This window comes from Chiloscyllium punctatum, chromosome 33, assembly GCF_047496795.1.
Source record: "Chiloscyllium punctatum isolate Juve2018m chromosome 33, sChiPun1.3, whole genome shotgun sequence".
Taxonomy (NCBI): Eukaryota; Metazoa; Chordata; class Chondrichthyes; order Orectolobiformes; family Hemiscylliidae; genus Chiloscyllium; species Chiloscyllium punctatum.
This window is the reverse complement of record NC_092771.1, coordinates 75,560,823-75,578,117: the sequence shown is the minus strand read 5'-3', so window position 1 is coordinate 75,578,117 and position 17,295 is coordinate 75,560,823. Positions and strand designations below refer to the sequence as shown.

The window sequence follows — 17,295 nt, the reverse complement described above, 5'->3', positions numbered from 1 at the left end:
TCTGAACCCTTTGAATTTCACAATATCATTCCGATAGCAGAGAGACCAGGACTGAAAGCAGAATTCCAGAAGTGGCTGAATCAATGTGCTGTGCAGCCGCAAAATGATGTCCCAACTTCACTACTCAATGCACTGACCAGTAAAGGCAAGTACACCAAACACCTTCTTCACTACCCTGCCTATGATTCCACTTTCAAGGAATTATGAACCTGCACTCCAAGATCTCTTTGTTTAGCAACATTCCGCCAGGACCTTCCCATTAAGTGTATAATTCCTGCCCTCATGTGTTTTTCCAAAATGGAGCACCTCACATTTACCTGAAATAAACTCGATCTGACAATCCTCAGCCCATTTGATTGAAGTCTCATTGTAATCTGAGGTAACCTTCTTTGCTGTCCAGTGCACCTCCAATTTTGATGTCTACTGTAAACCCACTAACTATATCTCATATATTCACATAGAAATCATTGATATAATTGATGACAAGCAGTGGACCCAGCACCGATCCTTAAACCATATTGCTCATCACAGGCCTCCAGTTCGAAAAGCACTATCCTCAGTTTCCAACCTTCCAGCCAATTAGTATACAAATAGCTGGTTCTCTCTCTATCCTAAGGTGTCTAACTTGCTAACCAGTCTGTTATGTGGAACCTTTTCGAATGTCTTTCTGAAGTCCAAGTTAGTGATGTATGTACAAAGCCATGCTGACTATCCCTAATCACTTCTTGCCTTTCCAATTACATATAAACCTGTCCTTCAGAATTCCTTCCAACACCTTGTCTGCCACTAACCTCAGGCTCACCAGTGGATTGGTCCCTGGCCTTTACTCATCACCTTTCTCAAATAATGGCACCTGTCTTGCAGCACCTCACCTGTGGCTATCGGTGATAGAAATATCTGAGCGAGGGGCCCGGCAATCACTTCCCTAACTTCCCACAAATATTTGGGATACACCCGATCAGGTCCCACAGATTTACTCAGTTTTATGTATAAGACATCCAGTACAACCTCCTCTGTAATGTGGACAGTTGTCAAGTTATTACTATTTATTTCTCCAAAGTCTCTAGCTTCCATATCCTCTTTCAGTAAAAACTGACATGAAATCCTCGGATAGTATCTCTCCCATCTTCTGTGGTTCCACAGACAGCCATGTTGATCTTTGAGGGTCCCCATTCTCTGTCTGGTTACTCTTTTGTCCTTAGTGTTTTGTAGAATCTCTTTGGATTGTCCTTAAACCTCTTTCCCCCAAAGCTATCTCATGTATCCTTTTTGCCCTCCTGTTTTCCCTCAAGTGTACTCCTACTGCCCCTATACTCCGAGGGATCCACTCAAACCCAACTGTCTGTACCTGCCATACCCCTCCATCTTTTTGACCAGAGGTTCAATTTCTCTCGACACACAGCATTCTCTACACCCACCAGACTTGGCCTTAACAGGAACATACTGTCTATGGACTCTTGTTGTATCATTTCCACAGGCCTATGGAGTCAATGGCAGATGAGGACATGGAAACAGTCATTCTCAGTAAAGAGATAGTATTGGGAAAGATAACAGCCCAAAAGTATATGGGTCTCCTGGCCGTGATGGAATGCATCCCAGCGACTAAAAGAGATGGTGAAGGGGCTATTGACCTTCCATGCTAGAGCGATGGTTATGCTGCAGCTGTACAGCTTGCTGGTGAGGCCACACCCGGAGTACTGTGTACAGGTTTGATCTCCTTACTTCAGCAAGGATGTACTGACACTGGAGGTGGTGCAGAGGAGGGTCACTAGCTTGAGTCGGGAGTTGAGAGGGTTGGTGTATGTGGAGGGACTGAATAGACTGGGACTATACTTGTTGGAATTTAGAAGAATGGGAGGTTGTATTGGAAATAATAAAATTAAGAAGGGAATAGATAAAATAGATGCAGGGAGGTTATTTCCATTGGGGGGGGCGGGTCAAACTAGAGAGCATAGCGTCAAAATAAGGGGGTATCTGATTTAGGACAGAGTTGAGGAGGAACATCTTCATCTAAAGGGTTATGAACCTGTGGAATTTCCTGCTGAGTGTAGCAGTTGACGTTATCAACTTGACTATCGTAAGGTCAAAAGGTAGATTTGTGAACAGGAAAGGAATTAAGGATTATGGTGGGAGAGCAGGAAAGTGGAGTGAGGCCATGAAAAGATCAGCTCTGATCTTATTGAATGGCAGAGCAGGCTTGAGGGGCCAGATGGCCTACTCCTGCTCCTATTCCTTCTGTTCTTATGTTCCCACCTTCCAGCCATCCCTTTACCTGGAGGTTGTAAAGAAATATTGAAAGTTCTTGCCTTGTGCCGTCATAATTCATCATTGTCCAATTTTGAACAACAACTTTTAGATCTGGTCTATTATTTTCTGTAACTATTTTAAAACTAGTAGAATTATCGTCAGTGAATCCCAAGTGTGGAATCAGACCATTCGGCCCATCAAATCCACACTGACCCTCAGAGCCTCCTACCTTACCCCTGTAATGCTGCATTTCCCATGGCCAATCTCCCTAGCCTGTACATCCCTGAACACTGTAGGCAATTTCACATGGCCAATCCACCCAACCTGCACATCCCTGAACAATATGGACAATTCAGCCTGGATTATCCACCCAACCTGCACATCTTTGGACTGTGGGAGGAAACCAGAGCACCCGGACGAAACCCACACAGACAACCTCAATAAGGTGATCATCCTGCTCTTATTTCCCAGTTCCACCCAAGTAAGTTCACCAGGCGAACTCCCATGAATATCCTCCCTAAGCACAACAATAATGTTATCCCTAACCAAAAACACCATTCCACCTTCTCTCTTATCTATCCTTCCTCTTACATCTATTCCCTGGAACATTAAGCTCCCTGTCCTGTCCTGTCCAACCTAGCCACATTTCTGTAATACCTAGTATATCCCAGTCCCATGTTCAAAACCATATCTTAAGCTCATCTGCTTTCCCTGTCAAACCTCTTGCATTGAATTAAATGCAGTGCAGTGCTATCAAAAGGACAGACTGATGGGCAGAGGGGGTGGGATGGCCCTGTTGGTGAGGGATGATATTCAGGCCCTTGCGAAAGGGGAGACACAGAATCAGGATTGGAGTCAGATTGGAGGGTGGCTAATGTTGTCCCACTTTTCAAGAAAGGTGGGAGAGAGAAAACAAGGAATTATAGACCGGTTAGCCTGATGTCAGTGGTGAGGAAGATGCTGGAGTCAATTATAAAAGATGAAATTAAGGCTCATTTGGATAACAGTAATAGGATTCGTCAGAGTCAGCATGGATTTACAAAGGGGAATATACTGACTTGGATTGAAAATTGGCTTGCTGACAGGAAGCAAAGAGTAGTGATAAACGCTTCCTGTCGGAATGGCAGGCAGTGACTAGTGGGGTACCACAAGGTTCGGTGCTGGGACCGCAGCAGTTTACAATATACAGTAATAATATAGATGAACATATTAAAAGTAATATTCGCAAATTTGCTGATGACACAAAGCTGGGTGGCAGGGTGAAATTTGAGGAGGATGTTATGAGAATAGGCAAGGTGAGTGGACGGATGCATAGCAGATGCAGTTTAATGTGGATAAATGTATGGTTATCCACTTTGGAAGTACGAACAGGAAGGCAGATTACTATCTAAAAGAAGTCAAGTTTGGTAAAGGGGAAGTACAACGAGATCTAGGTATTCTTGTACATCAGTCAATGAAAGCCAGCATGCAGGTACAGCAGGTAGTGAAGAAAGCTCACTGCATACTGGCCCTCATACCAAGAGGAATTGAGTATAGGAGCAAAGAGGTCCTTCTGCAGCTGTACAGGGCCCTGGTAAGACCGCACCTGGAGTATTGTGTGCAGTTTTGGTCTCCACATTTGAGGAAGAGCATTGTGGCTATTGAGGGAGTGTTGGGTAGGGTCACAAGGTCGATTCCCGGAATGATCATATGTTGAAAGATTGGAGGGACTCAGCTTGTATACACTTGAGTTTAGAAGAATGAGAGAGGATCTGACAGAGACCTACAAGAGTATTAAAGGGTTGGACACTCTGGAGGCAGGAAGCATGTATCCACGGATGGGTGAGTCCAGAACCAGAGGACACAGTTTAAAAATAAGGGAGAGGCCATTTAAAACAGAGTTGAGGAGAAATGTCATCACCCAGAGACTAGTGGACACATGGAGTGCACTGCCCCAGAAGGCAGTGGAGGCCAAGTCTCTGGATACTTTCAAAAAAGAGATGGATAGAGCTGTTAAAGATAATGGAATCAAGTGTTACGGAGATAAGGCAGGAACAGGATACTAATTGTGGACGATCAGCCATGATCATAATGAATGGTGGTGCTGACTCAAAGGGCACAATGGCCTATTCCTGCACCCTCGTCAATCCTCTTTGATACATCTTCAAATAACTCAATCAAGTTTGTGAGACTTGATTTCCCACGCACATAGTCATGCTGACTATCACGAATCAGTCCTTGCTTTTCAGAATACATGCACATCTTGTTCCTCAGGATTCCCTCCAATAACTTGCCCAGCATCAATGTCAGGCTCACCGATCGATCGTCCCCTGGCTTGTCCTTACCACCTTTCTGAAATAGCGGCACCACGTTAACCAACCTCTAGTCTTTTGGCATCTCACCTGTGATAATCGATGATACAAATATCTCAGCAAGAGGCCCATCAACCACATTCCCAGCTTCCCACAAAGTTCTAGGGTACACCTGATCAGGTGCTGGGGATTAACCAATCTTTACGGTTTAAAAGACACCCAGCATGTCCTCCTCTGTAAAATGGACATATTTAACACGTTGACATCTATTTCCCCACATTCTATATTGCCCATGTCCTTCTCCACAGTAAACAATGATGCAAAATATTCAGTTAGTATCTCTCCCATCTCCTGCTGCTCCACACATCGGCTACCTTACTGATCTTTGAGGAGCCCTATTCTCTCTCGAGTTACCCTTTTGTTCTTAATATATTTATAAACACCCTTGGGATTATTCATAACCCTATTTGCCAAAGCTATCTCATGTCCCCTTTTTGCCCTCCTGACTTCCCTCTTAAGTATACTCCTACTGTCTTTAATGCTCAGGGTTTTTTTGGGATTTTTGGATTGGAATAAATGCAAAATATTATATCTTGATAAAACAAACAAGGGCAGACTTCCACTAATTTAAAACAGGGCCTCGAGTAGTGATATGGAACAAAGAGGCCGAGGGGTTCGGGTCTTTAAAGTCCATGTCACATGTAGACAGGGTGGTAAAGAAAGTGCTTAGCACACTTGCCTTCATTGCTCAGACCTGTGAGTCCAAGAGTTGGGACGTTATTCTGGATGCTGGGGAGGCCTTTTCTGGAATTCTGTGTCCAGTTCTGGTCATGCTGATATCGGGAGGACATTATGTAGTTGCAGCGGATTCAGAAGAGATTTACCAGGATGTTGATGGGAATGGATAGTTTGAATTATACGCAGAGGCTGGATAGACTGCGACTTCTTTCACTGGCGCGCAGGAGGCTGAGGAGTGACCTTATTAGACGTTTCTCAAATAATGGAGGGTTGGTATCAGTAACGTGAACAGCAGGTGTCCTTTCCAGGAAGGGACGCGATTCAAGACTGGGTACATACCTTTTAAGGTGACAGCAGAACGGCTTTAAAAAGGCCTTAAAAAGGCTTTAAAAAGGAATTTTTTTTAATTTTTGTTCAGACAATGGTTTATGTGTGGAATAAACTATCAGAGGAAGTGGTAGTTGTGAATCAGATTACAATTTTAGGGTGGGACAGTGGCTCAGTGATTAGCACTGCTGCCAGGACCCCAGGTTCGATTCCAGCTTTGGACAACTGCCTCTGTGGGACTTGCACATTCTCCCAGTGTCTCCATGGGTTTCTTCCAGGGGCTCCAGTTTCCTCCCTAATGAGAGAGCAGCCCTATGGTCTCGTAGGACAATGCTGCCTTTACCTTTTACACAGTGATGCCACTGTGTCTCTGGGATGGGGAGAGGGAATGCTGAAGGTGGTGGATGGGACACCACTCAGGCACAGTGCTTTGTCCTGGAGGAAGTTCACTTTCTTTAATAGTATTGAGGGCTGCACTGATGCAGGCAAGTGGAGAATGTTCCAACAAAATCCTGATGTGTGCCTTATAGAGAGTAAACAGACATTGGGGAATCAGGGGTTTGGGGAAACTAAGGTGTTCTCCTTGTAGCAAAGGCAGTTGAGAGGAGCTGTGACAGAGGGGTTTAGAAAAGTTACACGTTATAATAATAAACCTTATACCCATCAGCTCATTATACAAGGATTACAGGACACACATTAAAGGTTTGGGAAGATTCAAAGGAGAACTTTTATGCAGCAAATGGGATTCAGATGGAATACAATACTCACATACAATGCAAATATCCAGGTCCTGATGAATTGACTAATTCAAAGCAGAGTTAGGTGTTACAATGACTGAGATTACCCATCTGAATGTCCACCTGTAGTATCCTGTGATACAAGTTTATAAAATTCATCACTGTCAGTTTAGGTTAGAAACTCGCACCATCCCCTCCTCCTGGCCCAGGATGACTGGACACATTACCCCTTGTGGAGGTCAGCAGTCGGTTCAGGGGGAAATCTATGTGGATTTCTAGGAGTTTCCACCTTGGAATTTCATGTGACTGAACAGGGCAGATCTTTGAAACATGGGACTGAATATTCCAAGAGTCAGTGAGATGTGGAGACCAGCATTTGCTGCTTTTTTTTCCTTCCATGCTGCTGCTGTGCCTCATCAATAAGACATGGGGGGTGAAAGGCTCATGCAGCTCGATGGGCAAGTTGTCTCCATTCTGACCAATGGGCAGCAAGCTCCTCCCACAGAGTATCTCTAAAAACAGAGCAACTCTGCATGCTTCCCAACTGGCCAGTGCTCCCAGTAAATGTTTAGCAGAACTGGAGGGGGGGGGGGACTCCTAGTAAAGGCATAACTATAAAGTTCTGAGAGTATTGTGAAGAGAGAGAGATGCACAGGAGAAGGGGGCAACAAGATGTCAGATGGAGTATAATTTGGGAAAAAGTGAAGTCGGTCATTTTGGAGGGGATAAGAAGAGAACAGAGTGCTATTTACATGGTGGAAACTGTAGAAAGCTGCACCACAGAGGTATTGAGAGGAGGGGGGGGGGGGGGTAATTCTGCAGGAAACACTGAAAGCTAGCAGATTCTGGGTCAGTCACGAAATCAAGGGTTCATTTCAGATTCATCAAGTTTAAGGTAACACCGACACGGGTATGGGGTTTCAGTTGCAATGGAGCTAGGGTGAGGTGGAGACAAGCAACATTTTAGAGATTGGATCCTGGTGTTTGTGATTGCGTAGATGTCTGATCAGAAGGTCACCTTGGGGTTACAGATATGACAGCAATGTTGTGAAGAGTCTAGTTCTGCCTCAGGCTGCACCCAGTGAGAGGGACGGGCTCAGCAGTAAGGGAAAGGAATTTGTAATAGCAACTGAAGGCAACGGATTTAACCATAACAATGTTTCCTTGGAGGAAATTGCAGTTAATTGAGTAGTGGGGATGTGATAAACAGTTTGATAACTGAGTAACAGTGGAGCAATGGAGAGGGATGGTGGGAAGGGAGAGCTGGACATCGTCAGTGTACATGTGAAACCTCACACTGTTCTTTTGGACGATGTCACCTCCTGGCAGTGCGTAGGTGAGAAACAGGAGGGACCAAGGATAGATCCTTGAGGGACACCAAATACAAGGAATTCAGAAAGGAAAGGGAGAGTGGAGATGGAGCAGGATTTACAAATGATAGTGAGGTCAAATTTTAGTTTGTTTTGCAGAGTGGATGAGAAGGACATAACCAGAAAAGGCAGACAGACAGAACAAGGAACAATACCTGTGAATTGGGGAGGGGGAGTGATGAGGAGGAAACAGATTGGGAATGTCTGTAGTTTAGTGAGACTAGTAAAAGATCAAGGTGAGCTCTGATAAGGCTTGACAAGAGACTGGAGAAAGATGTGAGTTTGGGACAAAAACCAGGAACACCATGTGAGGCAGTTTGTCTCGGTGGGCTAGTGGGAGGGAGAGAAGCAGCAGAAGCAGCTGATCGGATTGTCTCAGTCTTAGTGACAGAGAAACTCAATGTGGTCCTTGCTCTTGTTGTTGGAGGGAAGGATGAAGGAGACATGATGATGGACAGTGTTTTACAAAGAAACAAAACCAGGGTTAGTGATATTTAAAATGAGTGAACAAACCTAATATATTTAACTTTTATCCAGAATATTAAAATGTACAACTGAAGTCCTTGTTCGAATCCCAGCTTGGCAGATGGTAGAAACTGAATGCAAGAAAAAATAACGAATTAGGAATTTCCTGATCTCCATGGAACTATTGTCAATGGCGAAAACAATCCTCACAACGTGACAGTCGCCCAACAAGCTACTCACTGTGTTAATCACTGCAAAGTCTCAACAAAGGAATGAAACTGGATGGACCGCTTGGCATCTAACAAGGCATGAGGAAATACAACCACAGAATCAGCCCTCTCGACTCTGCAACATCCTGCTCACTAACATCTGGCTTTTTTGTGCCAAAACGTGGAGAGCTGTCTCACAGACTAGTCAAGGAACAGCCTGACATAGTCATACTCACAGAGTAATCCCTTACAGATAATGGCCAGACACCACCATCACCATCCCTAGATAGAGTGTGGTGCTGGAAAAGCACAACAGGTCAGGCAGCATCCAAGGAGAAGGAGAATCGACGTTTCGAGCCTAAGCCCTTCATCAGCCTGACCTGCTGTGCTTTTCCAGCACCACAATCTGGACTCTGATCTCCAGCATCTGCAGTCTTCACTTTCTCCTGAAATCTCTGGATATGTCCTGTCCCACCGGCAGTACAGACCAGGCAGAGGTGATGGCACAGTGGTGTACACACAGGAACCATTTGCCCTGGGAGTACTCAGCATTGACTTTGGACAGCAGGAAGTCTCATGGCTCCTGCTGATTACCACGTACCGTGCTCCCACAGCTGATGAATCAGTGCTCCTCCATGTTGAACAACACTTGGAGGAAGCACTGAGGCAATAAAATGGTGACAAGGCTCCTCTGGGTACAGGATTTCAATGTCCTCTACCAAGAGTAGCTCAGCAGCAGGATTACTGACTGAGCTGGGCGGGTCCTCAAGGACATCGCTGCTCAACTGGGTTTGCAGCAGGTGGTAACGGAACCAGCAAGAGGGAAAAACATACTAGATCTTATCAGTATGAATCTGCCAGCTGCAAATGCATCTGTCGAAGACAGTATCGGAAAGATCGACCATCCCACAGTCTTTTTGGAGACAAAGCCTCACCTTAAAGTTGAGAAAAACCTCCATTGTGCCGAGTGGTACTATCACCGTGCTAAATGGGACAGATGTAGGAACTCAAAGTAGATCTCTCTGAGGCACTGTGGAATAATAACAGCAGCAGAACGGTACTCCAGCACAATCTGTAATCTCATGGGTTTGTACATCCCGCACTCACCCATCACAGTGGGCAGGAAAGGACGGCATGCCATGAGCAGCACCAGGCATAGCTAAAAATGAAGTGCCAACCTGGTGAAGCTACCAAGCAGGACTATCTGCATATCAAACAGCATCAGCAGCAAGCAACAGAGCTAAGTAATCCTAACAATCAATGGATCAGATCAGAGCTCTGCAGTTCTGCCACACCCAGTTGTGAATGGTAATGGACAATTAAACAACTCATTGCAGGAAGCACTACAGATATCCCCACCCTTACTGATGGAGGGGTTTCATACATCCATGTAAAAGATAAGATGACAGCATTTGCAGCAATTTTCAGCCAGATGCAAAGTGGCTTGATCCATCTCAGCATTCTCCAGTGGTTCCTAACGTCACAGATGTGAGCTTTAAGCCAATTCAATTTATTTCGAATAATATCGAGAAATGGTTAAGCAGTGTAAAGGCTATGGGTCCTTCTAACATTCTGGCAATAATACTGAAAACTTGTGCTCCAGAACTTGCCACCCACCAAGCCAAGTACCGCTCCAGCACTGGCATTGACTGACAATGTGGAACATTACCCAGGGATGTTCAACACAAAAACACAGGGCAAATCTAAACCAAGCAATTTCCCTCTGTCAGTCCACACTCGATCAGCAGTAACGTGATGGAAGTATTCATCAACAGGGCTACCAAGCAGCAGCTGCTCAGCAACAGCCAGCTGAGCGACACTCATTTTAGGCTCCACCATGGCCACTCAGCTCCCCATTGTGTTACCGCCCTGTTTCACAACCTGACAACCAGCTTGTGGGATACAGGTAAATTAATGTTATTTCTGCAATTCTGCAATTCCATTTTACAAAGTAAAATGGACTCACACCAGTGTGTAATTGTTTTAGCCACGAGCTGAGTCAACAAGAATGGAAACAATGTGGAGGAAATATATAATTGTTTTTGTCTTAGCTAAAATTGTATGTCAGAATGAGATGTGCCAGTAAAACAATAGTAGACATTACGGGCAAATATATAAGATGTTGTGAGGGGATGAAGTTAAGCTAGATACGCCTGTACAAACAGTAGGTATAAACATCTGTTTCCCACTTTTACAGAAACAGAGGAACAAACCCCAATTAAAAGGGTCATAGGGATCAGAACGGCCTCAGGAAAGGCACAGATGAAGGGGGTAGATAATGATGAAGAAAGAATATGCCTAATAATGACCTAGAGCGGGATGAGGTCAAACAGCCTTGTGAGGCCAGAAATAAGCATTTTGTCACAGACAAGGCTGGATAAGGCAAGAGATAAACAGGGGTAATGGGGGCCGGTCTTAGGGAAATGGAGGATGTAAACAGGGGAGGGAGCAGTGTAAAACAATAGAAATCAAATCATGTAAATGTTGTGTATGAATTGAATTTGGTGTGTGTATGTCCTCTACCTTATAGGCACTGGACATCTCACCCACTTGCAAGTGTAAAATAAAGGACACTGCTGATTCAGATTTTGTCTCGGACTGCAATTATTGAAGTGTGTGAGCTTTGTTTCTCACAAGCTGAATCCCAGAGGTGAGGTGAGAGTGACAGCCCAGTCCCACTCCAACACCACTATTTCTAGCTGATTCCACCCTGATCTCAGCTCATATACTGAAACTCTCATACATCGTGTGTTATATCCAGACTTAATTATCCAAACACACTCCTGGCCAGCCTCCCAAATCCAACCTCCCTGTAATCTCAAGAAAAAATAAAAGCTCTATCGCCCACGTGCTCATTTCTCCCCAAACATGTTCATCCATCAAAAGGCTCATAATCATAAGCGACAACAATTTAAAATTCTCATTCTTGATTTGATTCCTGGCTGTGATCATCCCTAGCTCCCTGCACCACATATCCTTTGAGACCTCAATAACCCATTTTCTATGAGACTCCCAACGATTTGTTAATTCATTACTTCAACTGTGTGGCTGATTCTACAGTTGCTAAAGCAACATGGTCTGGAATTTGCAGACAAAACCTCACAGGTCTGCTTTCCACCTTTAAGACATCCCTCAAAACCTGCTTTTTGGCAATGCTTTTGATCACCTGACCTAATATCTCCATCTCTGGCCTTATATCTAAAACTCTCAATAGTATTTTTGTGAAATTATAAGCATGATAATAAAACTACAAACTGTTCTTGATTTGGACATTATCTTCAAATAATCAATGTGCTGTAATGAATAATCTGTAATGTCTCTTACCCAACCATATTGTGGAAGCACCTCCACCACACAAACTGCAGCTGTACAAGAAAGTTAAACATCACCCTCTCCACAGGCAACAGGGCTTTGGCATTAATCATTGGTATCTGTGGAAGGAGAAACACATTTGATGTTTCAGGGAGTGCAAAATAGATTACAGGGAATGAAAATGGTGCAGAATTTGATAATCAGAAATGGAAGGAAAATGCACTCGCTTATTGGAAAAAAAAGAATTCTTGACTATCAAAAATATTGAAGAAGAAAGTAATCTGATAATAGAACAGCACATGGTCAGGGGCTGGGCCGCAGTGAAAAACTCATTTACAAAGGGTCTATACAAGTAATAATACAGTACTAAACAGAACAACAATACACCCATGGTTCGAGGCTGAGGAAGTTAGATATTGACAAAGTGGTTATGAGGGAGCCCTGAGGTGAATCAGAGCAGTATTGGCTGCTGTGATCCCAATGACTCTGTACTCGAGAAAAGCTGCACATGCGCCTGGCTGCATCTTGCCCCCTACAAAGATGGCGGCCGCGCACGTGTCCAGTGAGTCATTGTCCCGAATAAAGATGGCGGCGCTCACTCAGGTCTGCAGCCGCGCTGAGGCAATTCCCTATTTACTGCAAACACGGTACTGGGGCGTTCAAATTTGTGTTTTCCGACGTACACAATTTGTTTATAAAACCTCTCCATTCATAGCAACACAGTTTTCTCACATTTCCCTGTTTATTTCTTTCCTTACCGTATCCTTTCTCTCCATTACTTCCGAGTATTCATTACAGCAACTCTGCGCCACGCGCAAGGGTGATCACATGGTTTAGATTAGCCCCGCCCTTCATTCACTTGATTGGTTGGAGGACCAACCACCCACTAGGTCTTCCAGCTCCTCCCACTAGGTCTTCCAGCTCCGCCCACTATCCTTCCATTGGTCCGGTGCCGACATCAATCACACAGAGTCCCTTTGTTGGCTTTCGCACGTGCAGTGTGTCCTGCTTTAGCTGATATGTTGGGTAGTGTGATGAGAGAGTTGACTGAGGGTAAGAATTCCCTTTGTGTGAGCTCTGCAGTAGATTTCCTTTATTCATGGAGGGAATTCCCTTCCTACTCATGACTGCATAGCTGTGGTTGATGAATCAATGCCATCTGAATCAGTACATAAACACTCCATTTTCACAACATCTGAGATCTTTAGCACATTGTATCACACTCTTCTTTGGAAACAAAAAAAAACATGAAATGGAGCCTCAAGGAATTGGAGCAGGAGTAGGGCATTCATCGCCTTCAGCTTGTTCCCCCCATTCTATCAGATCATGGCTGGGTCAACCCAGACCTCAACACCTCTTTTATACTTGATCCGCAGAGCCCAAAATTGCTCAATATTTCAAAAATCTACTACCCTCTTTTAAAATAATTTGAGATAGAATCATAGATTCCCTACTGTGTGGAAACAGGCCATTCGGCGCAACAAGCCGGATCAACCCTCCGAAGAGTAACCCAACCATTCCCCTCCCACATTTAACTTTCACAAAAGTTTGGGCGAGAAAATTCTAGCCATTCACTGAGAGAAAAAATTCTTTACTTTTTCTAAAATGAATGTTCCCTTCTGTAGTGTATCCTGGTTTGAGACTTCACTGGTGCTTAAAGATCTAGTCAACATCCACCCTGTCAAGCTCGTCAGAATCTTGTTTCCATAAGATCACCCCGCGTATCTATTCTTCATAGGTCAATCCTTTCGTCCTCGAAGCAGCTAAGTGAATCTTTTTTGAATGGTCTCCTTTATTAAATATGGGAGCTAACATTGTATACAGCACTGCAAATGAGGACTCGGCAACAGCCAGTGTGGTTAACCAATCCTCAATCCATGCTAATACATTACCCCGATACCATGAGCTCCTAAATTGTGCAAGTAACTTTTATGTAGCACCTTATCATTTGTATTTTTAAAATCCAAATACAGAACATCACTGGATTGCCCTTTATCAGCCCTGCTTGTTATCTCCTCCATGAACTGTCGCAAATTTGTCAAATATAGTTTCTCTTTCACAAAACCCAGTCTACCATGTTTAATGATAAGCTTTACTAAATGTTCTTCTATTTCTTACTTTAATATTCGACTCTGTAGATTCTTTCAGTAGATTTGCTAAGTATAATTCCCCTCTTAAATCCATGTGGACTCTGTCCAATCCTGTCACTGTTCAGTAAAAAACTTGACTGTACTCCAACATAGTAAGTAAATGTATCTGTATTTATTTTTAAAAATGATTACTTATAAATGCTGGACCCATGCAATATCAATGAATTCGTGACTCAGAAAAAAACTTTTTTTTTCTGTTAATTCCTTTTCGTACTGTGTTATGCAGACAGCAAAAAGTGATCGCTCTGAATTGTGAGTAATTTTGAAAATAATATATTTTAAAAATGACATCCCAAAATGCTGCCTCATTATTGCGCAAGGAGGATTTTGCATTCAATAGTCTGCAGATAAAATCGAACAGCTTTTTGCTGCAATTTGGCCAGACTGCAGGTTACACCAAAGTATCAGTGCCTCACATTTAGGGTGTTCCCAGATAACGCACAGCTGCAGTATTTTGTTTTGCACTCAGCTATATGTTGTTCTCACTTGTTTCTTGGTGAAAGATTACAGAATTAACTTTGATTAATGAAATTATGATTTCTTTAACCAATGTTGGGAGAAAAAAACAGTCAGTATTTCAAGTGCTGATAAAGTAAAATAAACTGAATCAGTAGAAAGGGTTTAAGTTGGATATGGAACAAATGCTGGCAAATGGGTGTAGATTAATTTTGGATATCTGGTCAGCATGGGCAAGTTATACTGAAGGGTCTGATTTTGTGTTGTACAACTGTGATTTTATTCTATCAATTATTCAAGAAGTTGAAAACTTCGAGGAGTAAAAGGAGAATTTATGCAGAGAATGCACTTGAAATGATGATTGAGGTAAATCAAACTCACATTATTTCAGTACCTTTTCCTCTAGGTTCTTCAATGAACAAACTTGTTTTGTTCTCTGAATAAGTATGTATCATGTAATTTGTTTTGCTCAAAATGTTTCGTTAGGATCTAGTGAACTATTAAGAAGTGTTCATTTTTAAAATTTAGGCAGCTTGATTATTAAAAGGAGAGCGTTTTACTCCTACTGAATCATTGCTATATAAAAGGTAACAAGCTTTTTATGTTTTCTGGACACTGAATATATGGAAGTCAATTCTGAAGGAAAAACTCCTTGTTGGTAATGTTCCCACATATGTGGAGTAATTGCTTCTGGTCACTCTTCAGGCTATAGAGGCTCGGAAAGAAATGAGTTGGCCAAAGTTAGCAACATCATTTGGATGGACTCTGCTCATTGGGGAAAATTGCAGGATCTGTAGAAGAAACACGTGTTTCAGAGTGTATGCAATAAACCTGAACATTGTTTTTTTTCCACAGAGCTTGTGACCCGACTGGAGCAGCAGTGAAGCTCGTATTGTTTTTTAAATTTCCGAGCTTGCCAAATTACTGTTGGTAAATGCAGGTGACTTTATCAAAGCACATTTCACACTCCCCAGCCTGGAATTTGGTCCCAATTCTGTCAGTCCATCCATTCCTATGGATATTAGGTATTTCAAATGTGAGCACTCCATTTAACTATTTGAATTGAATACTTCAGTGGTTAAGTCCTCTTGGATTCTGAATTTCAAATTACTTAATTGTGATTTTTTTGTCCCCCCTGAATTTGCCAAGCACTGGGCAGTTCTGGAATATTCCAAGTATTTACAATAGATACATTCACACTATTGAAGGCAACCTGGTATTCAGGTAGTCAACAACAATACACAAGTAAATTTATGAATTGCTTACTGTACACCAACAACACAAGCCAAGTACTATTGAAATCACAGATTGTCTCCCAAGGATTCCCAAATCTAAACAGTACATTCCAGATATGATCACTATCACCATCTGGGAGCAGTCTCCCAAAGTGCTCCCAGAATTTAGAAAGCACATACACTGCCGTCCAAAGCTAAATCTGCTGTCACAGGCTTCACTCTGATTGTATACAGTGGTATTTATTGACCAGTTCTTTAACATGACAAATGATTTTACAAACAATTTATAAAATTCTTTAAATCCTGAAGAAATGTGATGTCACCCCTTTGTAGAAGTGAATGGAAAGTGTGATGTTTGCTTGACCTTTGGCTCTATGTATCAGACTGAACTGAACCTTTAGCAAGATGTGGGATCTTTCTCACAAACTTTGTTTAAAAAAGCAAAGATTATGCTCTGAGATTTAAATTTTCAATCAGGTTTAATAAAAATCCTTGCAAAAAAATTGAGAGTTTGACTTCAGCTTCTTTAAAGAGACATGCACTTGGCCTTCAATTTTGTGACATGTGATCATTCTTTGGTAACGATGGCTGTGTACAACACTGCAGGATGTTGTGCTGAAGTGCCTCATTGGGTGGATGAGCTTTATTACTGGTGTAACTTGGCTAATTTTGAGATGGAATGTTACTGAGTTAAATCTTGTTTTTAAACTGAGGCGTGCTTGTGTAACTCAAGTGTGGACACCACGCTCATGTTTACAATGAACCTTTCACTTTTGCAGATTAGTATTTTCCGACCTGTTTTGTAAATAAATTTCACTATAGAAAGCACAATGTTGGAGAACCGCAGGTCCAGCAGCATCTCTGAGGGGCAAAAAAAAACATTCTAAGTTCAAAGTCTCATGACCTTTTGTCCATTTAGATGAAGAGTCAGTGAACTTGAAATGTAACATTTTTTTCTCTCAGAACTGCTAAGTTTCTCCAGCACTTTGTTTCTGGGGTTTATGCCTCCAGTATCTGCAGTTTATTGTTTTGTTATCGATCCTATAATTTGACTTGGGGAGCAAGAGGCAGCAACTGTGATAAACTAGGGTAAAACTCCCCAACCATGGAATGGAGTTTTATACTTTGCAAAATACTACTGTAAATAAGAAATGCAATTAAGCTAAGTGCAAGATGACATATCACCTGCCTTGTCTCAAACTTGCTACTCACCTTTGAGGACTAATCTGTCAGAATTATGTTTGCTCCCTTCCTTTGAGATCACAGTCCACAAATGTCCCAGTTCCAATTCCTGGGCCGGGCCCAGTTGCCACATTGCAGTGGGGTGGGGAGATTTGTGTCAGCCTGAAGTTTTTGTAAAGAGAAAGATTGCAGGTTGAAGTTGACGGTTTTGACTAATATTGCATCAACAAACTTGGAGGAAATCCTTCCGAATGTATTGATTAACTGGACTGAGCCTGTTTACATGCTGCCCTGTTAGTAGTGCTGTAATAGTCTTAGTTAATAATCACACAACACCAGGTTATAGTCCAACAGGTTTATTTGGAAGCACACTAGCTTTCGGAGCACCGTTCCTTCATCAGGTGATTGTGGAGAGCACAATTCTAAGGCACAGAATTTAAAGAAAAATTTAGCGTGATGTAACTGAAATTATCCATTGAAAAATATCTTGATTGTCTGTTGAGTCTTTCATCTGTTCGAATACCATGATAGTTTCACTTCTTTCATGTGTAAATCACAAAACCTTTTTTTAAAAGT

General features: G+C 42.6%; 1 long non-coding RNA gene across 1 annotated transcript in view; it reads right to left on the bottom strand.

The window, feature by feature from the left end:
- Positions 1-12,526, bottom strand: part of LOC140458624 (uncharacterized) — a 47,201-nt gene extending 34,675 nt beyond the window's left edge. Inside the window, exons 1-2 of the long non-coding RNA XR_011953623.1 lie at positions 12,455-12,526; positions 11,709-11,815 (exon numbers count right to left, since the gene is read on the bottom strand). This is a non-coding gene — a long non-coding RNA (uncharacterized lncRNA). The remainder of the gene's footprint in view (positions 1-11,708; positions 11,816-12,454) is intronic.
- Positions 12,527-17,295: the final 4,769 nt, after the last annotated feature.